This window comes from Macadamia integrifolia, unplaced genomic scaffold (assembly GCF_013358625.1).
Source record: "Macadamia integrifolia cultivar HAES 741 unplaced genomic scaffold, SCU_Mint_v3 scaffold1400, whole genome shotgun sequence".
NCBI classification, from domain to species: Eukaryota; Viridiplantae; Streptophyta; class Magnoliopsida; order Proteales; family Proteaceae; genus Macadamia; species Macadamia integrifolia.
In genome coordinates this window covers 149,997-160,813 of record NW_024868190.1, presented here as the reverse complement: position 1 = coordinate 160,813, position 10,817 = coordinate 149,997, and the positions used below count along the sequence as shown (strand labels likewise).

The 10,817-nt window shown below is 51.6% G+C and overlaps 1 protein-coding gene across 4 annotated transcripts in view; it reads left to right on the top strand.

Moving 5' to 3' along the window:
- The window catches only part of LOC122063642 (two-pore potassium channel 3-like), a 36,794-nt gene that overhangs the window by 4,244 nt on the left and 21,733 nt on the right, over positions 1 to 10,817 (top strand). The window lies entirely within an intron of this gene.

The window sequence follows — 10,817 nt, the reverse complement described above, 5'->3', positions numbered from 1 at the left end:
TCGGCTTTGGCCGAACTCCCAATCCGAGGGGAGGACCCTCGGTCAGGTCCGTTTGGCTTTGGCCGAACTCCCAACCGAGAGGGGGACCCTCGGTCAGGTCCGTTCGGCTTTGGTCGAACTCCCAATCTGAGGGGAGGCCCTCGGTCAGGTCCGTTCGGCTTTGGCCGAACTCCCAACCGAGAGGGGGACCCTCGATCAGGTCCGTTCGGCTTTGGCTGAACTCCCAACCTGGAGGGGGACCCTCGGTTAGGTCCGTTCGGCTTTGTCCGAACTCCCAATCCGAGGGGAGGCCCTCTGTCAGGTTCGTTCGGCTTTGGCCGAACTCCCAACTAAGAGGGGGACCTTCTATCAGGTCCGTTCGGGTGCAAACCTCGAGGCTTCATACTCTGATGTGGCAGCGCCATTAATGCTCGGGTAGTCGTACCGTCTTTCTCCCCATCTATATAGTGTGGGGGGCCATTTGTGGGGCACTTTTCTTTTTCCTTAGGAGAGCTTACCTTCGGCCTCGGTGTTCCTTTTGAAGATCTCGTCTTCGTCTTGATTTCCCCTAGTTTAGTGACACCCAAAAAGTAAGTTGATGTCTTCCTCGTCGGGCTACAGCCCATCGTCCTCCGAGAGGACGAGGCCAAAATGTAGGCATAGGAGTCCAGGGGAGGTCCGAGGGATGTCCTCGGATTCCACTGACTCTCCCTCTTCCCGCAACTCATCGTCCGCGGCCTCACCGTCTGGGTCCGAGGGTGGCTCCAACGGTGCAGGATTCAGGGAGACGGTGCTCGATTCCCAAGCTCAGACCCAGGAGCCCTTAGAAGTGGAGGCTCTCAACATCGTATCCACGATGGATGAGCCAGAATTGGAGGAGCTGAGGGCCTCCTTCGGTATCTCGGACGCTTTCGAGCTCCGTCTGCCCAGACCATCCGACTGAGCCAGCTATCAGAACTCCGAGGAGTTGTGCTTGTACAAGGAGGAATTCAAGGCCGGCCTTCGGCTGCCCCTCCACCCCTTCTTCACCCGAGTGTTTCGGCACTATGGGGTATATCCGACCCAGCTGACGCCGAATGGGTGGCGACAAGTGCTCAGCTTCATCGTCTTCTTCGTAAGGCACCAGAGGCCTCTCTCCCTCCCCCTCTTCATTAACTGCTTTCTCCTTCAGGCCTGCAAGGGGCTTTTGGGTTGGTATTACTTTTGCCCCCGAAAGGACCTTCAGCTTCTGAAGGGTTACCCGACTTCCATCCACGGGTGGAAGGAGAAGTTTTTCTTTGTGAGATAGTCCGAGGGGGTGCCCTTCGGCACTGTTTGGGATATCCCGGACCTTAGGGAGGTGAACTCCGCTCCTTCCCTATTCGGGGCAGATGCGGAGTCATTGGTGATGGCGAGGCGACAAGAAGACTGTCCTCCAGTCGAGGCCGACTGCCTCAAGTCCGACGCCATACTCTTCAAATTCGGGCTTAGCCCAAGTGAGTTAGGCTAGCCTCCGTTTGCTTCCTTCGGGTGTCGGTGCTTCGTACTGGCTCCCATCGTTTCTTTTTGCAGTGCAAGTCTCTAGGGCCGAGGCTAGGGCTACCACCGCGGCAAGGTAAGCACAAATCAAGGAGGCTAAGGCGCGTGACGCCCAACAGCAATCGAGGCTGAAGCGAAAGGAGAAGAAGGGGCCATCCTCCGAGACCCCAAAGAAGAGGTCCAAAGTCGAGGGGCCGAACATCGAGGCAGTCCAGGCTCTCACTACTCTGAACCGTGACGGGCCTTCGTAAGACCCCTCCCCTGCCGCAGCCTCCAGAGGCCCGAGGGTGACGACCGTGAGGGTCGAAGTGGGGTTTGTCCCTCAATAGTCGGTAAAGGAGGACGACACGCTGATCGTCGGGCGAGTTGCTCATGAGCTGGTGATGAAGGGGAGTCTTCCCCGAGACGCCTCCGAGGCTCAGAAGCAAGGGACGACGGCCATGATCACGAATGCTTGCATCTTTATGGCCGGGGTAAGCTTCGGTCCCCCAACCCTCTTCTTTTTTTTTTCTTGTCTAAGCATTCTGACCTTCGGTGTTTCATGTAGGCACAAAATCAGATGGGTCAAATGGCGGCTCGAGCCGAAGCTATGTGCCGAGACCTCGAGGTCGTCGAGCGGGAGAAGGCCACCCTGGAGAACGAGCGCTCGATCCTCCTCGAGAAGGTGGAACACTTGGAGAAGGACCTCATCTTCATGCGTCGAGAATGTGATTGGAAGCTCGCGGAGCTGAAGTCTCAGATGAAGGCTCGAATTTAGGAAGCCGAGGCCCGAGGGGTCGAGGAGTATCGGTCCTCCGAGGACTTCAGGGAGGAGGTAAAGCACGCCATCGCCCCGGGTTCACAATGGGCGTTACTGAGGTCCAAGACTGGGTCCTCGAGCATTACCCCAGGGTCTCCTTTGAGGACAGCGGGCTCATCTTTGAGGAGGACGATGTTGAGGAGGCCCCATCAGCCACCGAGGTCGCCGATGCTGATGGCGGAGGCTGCAGCGAGGAGGGTGAGGTTCAGCAGCACCGAGAGGTCCCTCTGACTCCTGGCCACAGAGGTTCAGATCAGGAGACCCTCCAAGCTGAAGAAGAGGTCGCGAACCCGACGGACGCCCCTTGAGGTCACCCTGGGTCTCAGCTCAGACAGCCCCCTTTCTTTTTGTTTTTTTGTTATCAACCTTCGGGGGCTTCTTGTAATCTTGGCCTTCGGGCCTTATGTAATCAGCCTTCGGGCTTCGTATGTAACTACGGCCTTCAGGCCTTCATCTTGTAATCTTGGCCTTTGGGCCTTATGAATGAATGAATGAACTCTTTTTGCCCCAACTTTCATTTCTCGCCTTCTGTGTCCCTTTGAGTAAGGTAGTCTTTAGTCCGCAGCTAGGTGCAAAGAGGCCGAAACCCCTCGCTGCCTGCCTTAGGGCCCGCCTTCCTACTTGAGCACGGCTCGGTCCTGCCCCCTCGGCTTATTAGATAGGTTTCCTGAGTCCGAGGATTGGACTTGAGGGACCTGGAGCAAGTACTAAGTGGTTTTCACTAAGTGTCCCTCGGCTCCAGCCGAAGGGTCTATTAGATTGGCATGGATCCGAGACCTAGCTGAGGGCTGACCCTACGAACATCAAGAGGTTTTCACCAAGTGTTCTCCCTCGGCTCCAGCCAAAGGGTCTATTAGACTGGCATGGATCCGAGACCTAGCCGAGGGCTGATCCTACGACAGTCGTTGCTCCCGACAGTCGATTGTCCTTGGTCAAGTTTCTTCAGCTCTGGGGTTGGGTCACAGGCCGATGGTGGGACCCTCAGTCAGGTCGGCCCAGCCTTGCCCATGGCTCAACCGAGGAGTGGATGCTAGCCCTACAAAGCTTGTTATCTGCCTGAGCCCCCTGACCAAGGCGAACACCATCAGCCAGTTTGGCTCGGCCTTTGCTCGAGACACCGGCCGAGGTGATGACCTTTGGCCAGTTCAGCTCGGCCTTTGCCTGTGCCTTGATCGAGGTGTCGTCCTTCGGTAAGCTCGGCTCGGCCTGCACTCGAGCCTTGACCGAGGTGTAAGCTCGGCCCAGCCTCCGCCCGAGACCCCGACCGAGGTGAGGACCTTCGGCCAGCTCGTCTTGACCTGTCTTGGCACCCGATCGAGGTGAAGACCTTCGGCCGTAACCGTTCGGTAGAGTTAAAGGTCATCAGACTGGAGAATTCCTCTCAATTTCCATGAACCAGCTTTCGTATTATCCATGAATAAAATCTTACGGAGTTTTAGGATGAGGAATTACAACTTAAAAGTGCATAAGAGCAAAAATTGTAAAAAACTACAAAAGACAAGTGTGCGTGCTCGCCACTTCACTACTGATGGAATTTTCTTAAGTTCTGAGAGTTCCATGATCGGGGTACTTCCTCCCCCCGTAGTCTCCAGGTGATAGGACCCTGGTCATATTACCCTCGAGACTCTATAGGGCCCTTCCCAATTTGGATCTAGCTTCCCCTGATGTCTCGGGTCCGACACTTCTGCCCTTCTGAGGACGAGGTCACCCTTCCTGAATTCTTTCTTTCGAACTTTGGTGTTGTAGTGCCTCGCGACCCTCTGTTGGTAAGCGGCGATCGTTTCTTGCGTGTCTCTGGTTTCTACCAAGAGGTCTAGATTCGCTCGGAGCCCTCCATCGTTTTCGTCTTCATTGTAGTACTGAATCCGATGGGTAATGGCCCCTATCTCCACTGGAAGTACAGCTTCAGTGTCGTATGTTAACATGAAGGGTGTTTCTCTGGTGGCTAATCTCTCAGTAGTGCAGTAAGCCCAGAGGATGTGGTGCAACTCGTTTGCCCATAGTCCTTTGGCGTCGTCTAGTCTCTTTTTTATTCCTTGAAGTAGTGTACGGTTGGTTACCTCTATTTGCCCGTTGGTCGTGGATACCGACGGAGGTTTTCCTGTGGTCGATGCCGAGGGCCTCACAAAAAGAGCCGAAGGTCGGATTGGCAAACTGAGTTCCATTGTCCGTCACCATAACCTGGGGGATTCCAAATCTATAAACTACCGCCCTTTGGAAGAAGTCCCTTATGTTCTTTTCAGTTATCGTCGCTAGGGCTTCGGCTTCTGCCCATTTTGTGAAGTAGTCGACTGCCATCACGGAAAACTTCCTTTGTCTCATGGCCAGGGGGAATGGGCCTGGGATGTTGATTCCCCACATGGCGAATGGTACTAGGCTCGATAAGGATGAGAGCTCGGTAGAGTGTAGCCTAGGCACGGGGGCAAACATCTGGCACTTGACGCACTTCCTGACTAGTGATTCTGCGTCCTTCCTCATTTTCGGCCAGTACAGGCCTTGCCTTAGCACTTTATGTGCCAAGGCCCGGGCTCCTAGGTGTTGGCCGCATATCCCTTCATGCACCTCCTGGATTGCGTACTTGCCATCGGCGGAATCCAGACACTTGAGGTATGGCAAGGTGAACCCTATCTTATATAGTGTCTCGTCCTTCAGGAAGAAGCGCGCCGACCTCATTCTTATTTTTCTTGCCTCGTCCCTATTCTCTGGGAGCTTTCCTTCTTTGAGGTATTCGGTTATGGCATTCATCCAGCTTTGGCTGTTTTCACCTACAGGTAATACCTCTCGGGGTTTTTCGATGATTGGCTATGATAGCACTTCGAAATGCACCGATTGTCCAAGATCTGGGAAGTCAGAGGTGGCCAGCTGTGACAGTGCGTCTGCACTAGCATTCTCTTCTCGTGACACCTGCCTTACCTCAAATTCCTTGAAAGCCGCTACCCTGTCTCGCACCATCTTCAAGTATTCGGCCATCCTTTGTTCTTTGGCCTGGTAGTCTCCATTCACCTGTCGTACCACGAGCTGGGAGTCGTTATGCACTACTAGCTCCTTTACCATCAAAGCCCGAGCCAGGTTAATTTCGGCTATTAACACTTCGTATACTGCTTCGTTGTTAGAGGCGTCGAAGTCGAAGCGTACGGCGTATTCTATTTTGAAACCCTCGGGGATGACCAACATGATTCCTGCACCGCTTCCTGCGTTGTTGGAAGCCCCATCCACTTACAACGTCCAAGCCTCTTCTCCTCGGTCCTTGGCAAACTCCTAGGGGTCGTCGGGGAGTGTCATCTTGGCTATGAAGTCCGCGAGGGCCTGTGCTTTAATTGCGATTCTTGGTTTGTACTGGATGTCAAATTCTCCCAACTCTATGGCCCAGTTTACCAGGCGACCGGACATATCCGGCTGCTACAGTATCTTCTTCAGGGGTTGGTCGGTGAGTACGCATACCGTATGTGATTGAAAATATGGTCTCAGCTTTCTTGCTGTTGTCACCAGGGCATACGCCACTTTCTCTGCCTTTTCTGTATCTTGTTTCGGCATCTAGAAGGGTTCGATTGACATAGTATATTGGCCGTTGTTGCCTTCCTTCTTCCTTCGTCAGTACGAAGCTTACCGCCACTGCCGATACAACAAGGTATAGCTGCAAGGTATCCCCGATGTTCGGCTTTGTCAGCAGCGGGGGTGCGGCCAAGTACTCCTTCAATTGTTCAAAAGACTTTTCGAACTCCTCCATCCATTCGAACTTTTTGGTCCCTTTCAGCGCCTTGAAGAAGGGGAGGCATCTATCTGCAGATCGAGACATGAATCGCCCGAGGGCGGCGACCCGACCGGTTAGCTCCTGGACTTGCTTCACGTTCTGGGGTGACCTCATGTCCCGAATGGCTTGTATTTTGATCGGGTTGGCATCAATTCCTCTCTCCAAGACGATGAAGCCAAGGAACTTTCCCGAGGCTACTCCGAATGCGTATTTTTCTGGGTTCAGCTTCATGCCGTACCGTCTCAGCACCTGGAACGCCTCTTCCAAGTCTTGGATGTGTCGTTTCGCCTTCAGGATTTTTACGAGCATATCGTCCACATATACCTCCATGGTTTTGCTGATCATTCCTTTGAAGATTTTATTCACCAACCTTTGATAGGTGGCCCCTGTGTTTTTTAGCCCGAAAGGCATGACCTCATAGCAGTATAGCCCACCTTCGGTTATGAAGGATGTTTTCGGGACATCGGCCTCGGACATTTTGATTTGATTGTACCTCGAGTATGCATCCATGAAGCTCAGCGCCTCGTATCCCGCCGTGGCGTCGATGAGGGGGTCTATCTTCGGCAAGGGGTATGCGTCCTTCGGGCAGGCCTTATTCAGGTCGGTGAAGTCGATGCAGATCCTCCACTTCCCGTTTGCCTTCGGGACCATTACCACGTTGGATATCCACTCCGGGTACTGGATCTCGCGGATGAACTGGGCCTTTAGCAGCTTCTCCACTTCCTCGTCTATTTTCTGCTGCCTTTCGGGGGCAAAAGTCCTCTTCTTCTGCTGCGCCAGCTTCTTCATTGGGCTAACATTCAGATGATGTTCTATCACCTCTCGATCTATCCCGGGCATATCCGAAGCCGACCAGGCGAAGACATCAGCGTTGTTCCATAGGAATGAGACAAGTCTTTCTCGCTGCAACCTTGGCATGGTAGCCCCAATCTGAAATTGCCGAGCGTCATCCCCCTCTTCGGCTTCAACTTGCACCAAATCTTCGGCCGGCTCCCCCCGTTGATAACTGGCATCATCGCACAGATCCTTTGTTGGGAGTGCCTCGCCTGCCTTTTCTTTTCCCCATAAGGTAGTGGCGTAACAACTCCGGGATGCCTCCTGATCGCCCCGACACTCCCCGACACCATTCTTGGTTAGGAATTTCATCTTGAGATGGGGAGTGGAGACGACAGCCTTTAGTAGGTTCAATCCAACCCTTCCTAATATGACATTGTATGCCGATGTAATGCCCACCACCAGGAAGTTGATCGTGACCGTCGCTTGGCAATCTCCAGTGCCAGCTCTTACCGACAACTCAATCGACCCTTCCACCTTCACTGGGATGCCGGAGAATCCCTGCAACGGGTGTTCGACCTTCTTTAACTTTCCCTCGTCTAGGCCCATCTTTCGGAAAGCTTCAAGGAACAGGATATCAGCTGAACTGCCGTTATCCACTAAGATCCTATTCACTTTGCAATCCTCTATGGTCATGGTGATAACCAGGGCATCATCATGTGGAGTCTGTACCCCTTCCAGATCATCATCTGAGAAGGAGATAACCGTCCCCGTCTTCGCCTTCTTGTTCGGCCATTCCACCATATGTATGCTCCTTGCGTAGGCCTTCGCTTCCTGGTAGAGACTGAACTCTCTCCAGTGGCTGGGCCTCCACAGATGGTCGTTATAACTCTAGTTGGGCTCTTATTTTCATCTCGGGGGCGACGCTCAGCTTCCTCGGGTGTCTGGTCCCTTCGCCGTTCCTGATTGCCTCTACGGGCGAGCCCCCTTCTCTCATAGTGACCTCCACCATCTCTCCGACGGTTATCCCTCCGGCCATTACCGTCTGGGGCATCGTCCTTTTCGCGGTCTACAAATCGGCCTAGATATCCCCTTCGGATCATCCCTTCTATCTCCCCCTTGAGGTGCCAACAGTCTTCGGTATCATGGCCATGGTCTCTGTGGAAGTGGCAATATCTGTCCATGTTGTGTCTCTCGGGGGTTCGCCCCATCTTTCCTGGCCACTTCATGGCCTTGGCATCCGGGGAATCCTTTATCTGCATTAGTACCTCTGTTCGCCTTCGGTTCAGGGGTGCATACTTCTCAAACTTCCTTGGTGGATTGGGGGCCCGACCGCGCTCAGACTTTCATCTTTTGCCTTCTTCGGAGGGTTTATCGTCAGCCCTTGAGAGCCTTTTTCTTACCGCCTTCCTTTGGGCTTCTTCATCGGCCGGAGGGTTTCTTCCATCTGGATGTACTTATCGCATCGTGCTCTCAGCTCGGTCAGATTCCTAGGTGTATGCTTCGCTAGGGACCTCTTCAACTCCTTATCCTTGACGCCTCCTAACAGGGCCGTGAACTCTTCCTTCGGGTCTAGGCCTTTGATTGTGATCTTCTCTTGTTGGAATCGCTTCATGTAGTTCCGCAGTGATTCCCCTTCTTGTTGCTTGACGTTGATCAAGTTCAACGTAGTCTTCTGAAGGGGATGGCTACTAGAGAATCCCTTCACGAAGAAGTAAATCAGGTCGCTGAAGTTGTGGATCGACTTCGTCGGCAGACGATTGTATCATAGCCTCGCTGCTCCTCTGAACTTCAATGGCAGGAGCATGGTGACCATAGCCTCGCTGCTCCTCGGACGACACATGATGTTTATCGAGACCCGATGGAACTGTATGGTGACCTTGAAGCCTTCCAGGTGATCGACGGGGTCCCCAGACCCATCATAAGTGTCATACTTGGGTAGGCGAAAGCCGATCGGGAGTGGGTCCCTCATGACCTCGTCAGCTAGAGCCGTGTCATTAGTGAGGTCCGGCTAACGAGTTCTCGTCTGATTTTTTGCCACCTTCTTGATCTCATCCTTCAGGTCTAGGATCATCTGCTTTAATCCCGACTCCTTGAGCCTCTGTTTGTCTCCTTGGTGTGGATCCCCATGTGTGTCTCTGGCGGCGCGTTGCGTCCTGCCTCGGGGTGCGGGACTCTCCCTCCTCGCTCGGTTTTGAGGGTTACGACCGGCCCTTGTCGATCCTGTACTGCTCTGATCTTCATCTCGAGCTCTCTCAAACTAGACGTGGGGGGTCTGGGGGTGCTCCGCTGGTCTTCTGAGAGATAGCTTTGGAGACCTCCCTTATAGTCTCGGCCATCCGGTTATAATTGTCTTGGAGGGCTTCAAATTGCTCCCTTGTCACGTACTCCTGCGTTGCAGAAGGCTGATGATCACTGTCTTCACGTACTAAATATCCAGCCAAACGCTGGTACCTTACAGATACTTCCCGATCGTCATTGCCCCTTTCTCGTCTTATCTCCGCCGAGGGAGGAAGCCCCCCTGAAGGTTCTTCCCCATGTCCATGTTGGGCGCCGCTCTTGTCCTCTTGTGGTTGTAGGTTCTCCCCACCATTACCGTCGTTCCCACAGACGGCACCAATCTGTTGCTACCAAAAAACCCCGTGAGTTGGTCCTGCACAAGCACAGACGGCAGAGGCCCGGAGCTTTGTCCGGGGTTAGTCCTCCTACGCTCAAGTTAGGGTCAGCCGCACAGTTTTCAGTAAGGGAGTAATGGTGAGGGTCTGAATGCTTACCTTCTTCCTTCCTCTCGGCCCCCTTATATGGTTCCTCGGGTCTAGGGTTTTTCCTTGCCTTTTCCTCTGTCCTTCTCCCATATGGCCATCCTTCTTGTGGGGAATATTCCCCTCATGCAAACGATGTGATCGAGCGTGATTGAGTCCTTGGAATCCCTATCTGGTGGGCGACACGTGTCTCCGGGGCGACACGTGTCCTTTCCCCACCGAGAGATCAATTTGGCTGTATCAATATGTAAAGGGAAAAGCCTGGGTATGCCACCGGTTATCCAGAATTGTGTCTATATCTCTCTTCCTCTTTTCGGAAAAGTCCTCTATGACCCTTATTCCAATCTTCTGATTAGTTAAGTTGCTAGCTCCAAGAAAGCCGGTATACCTGAGCTCCTCTCAAAAAATTTTTTTTTTAGTTAAAAAAAATACTAAAAATTTGAATTATAGAACTTCAATTCTGATTCAAGATCCTTGCTAGATCTATTAGATTTAATAGAATTATCTTTTTTTTTTTTCAAGAGAGAATGTTTTTTCAAATCTCTTAAAATGAAATCCATTCAACGTTGTAGGGGAATTATTTGTCAGAATATTGAGAGAGCAAACCTCAGTGTCGTCTTCTTGATAGGAGAACTTTCAATCTATCACATGTATGAAATATTCTTGATACTTGAAACAAAGATTGTTAGAAAAATCGGTGGGCTGAGTTGTATCACTTTACTTTGTCCTTAAGACCGTAGATGCCCCTTATGGTGCAACCGGGAATATTGCAAATTGACCTCCAAGATAAAACAGCCCAATGGCTCCCCAAGTAATTGTGCACTCGACTACTGGACCCCTTCGAATACTATAGGGCTATATTCAAACTAGAAAACAAAATACCAAGAAATGGACATGTGAAATCCAATGAAACTCAAGAAAATCAAATGCTAAAGCTCTCCCTATTTATAAAACAATTGAGATGATGAGTAAGAAAGGAATTAAAGAACTTTAAAATCAAAGTGAATAAATTGATACTTAAAAATATGAGATTAAAGATCTCTCAAATTTAATCTCTTAAAAACTGAAGAATTGTTTCCTCAAGAAGCTTCTGTGTAGAGATATAAAGTGTCAAAAAAATTTAAAAGAGAAATTTTCTTAAGGAGCTTTGAAGGAGAAATTACGTACTAACAATTGTAGTATTAAATAACTATTTTATGGAGAAACTTAAAGAATTTCTAAAATTGAAGAAAGT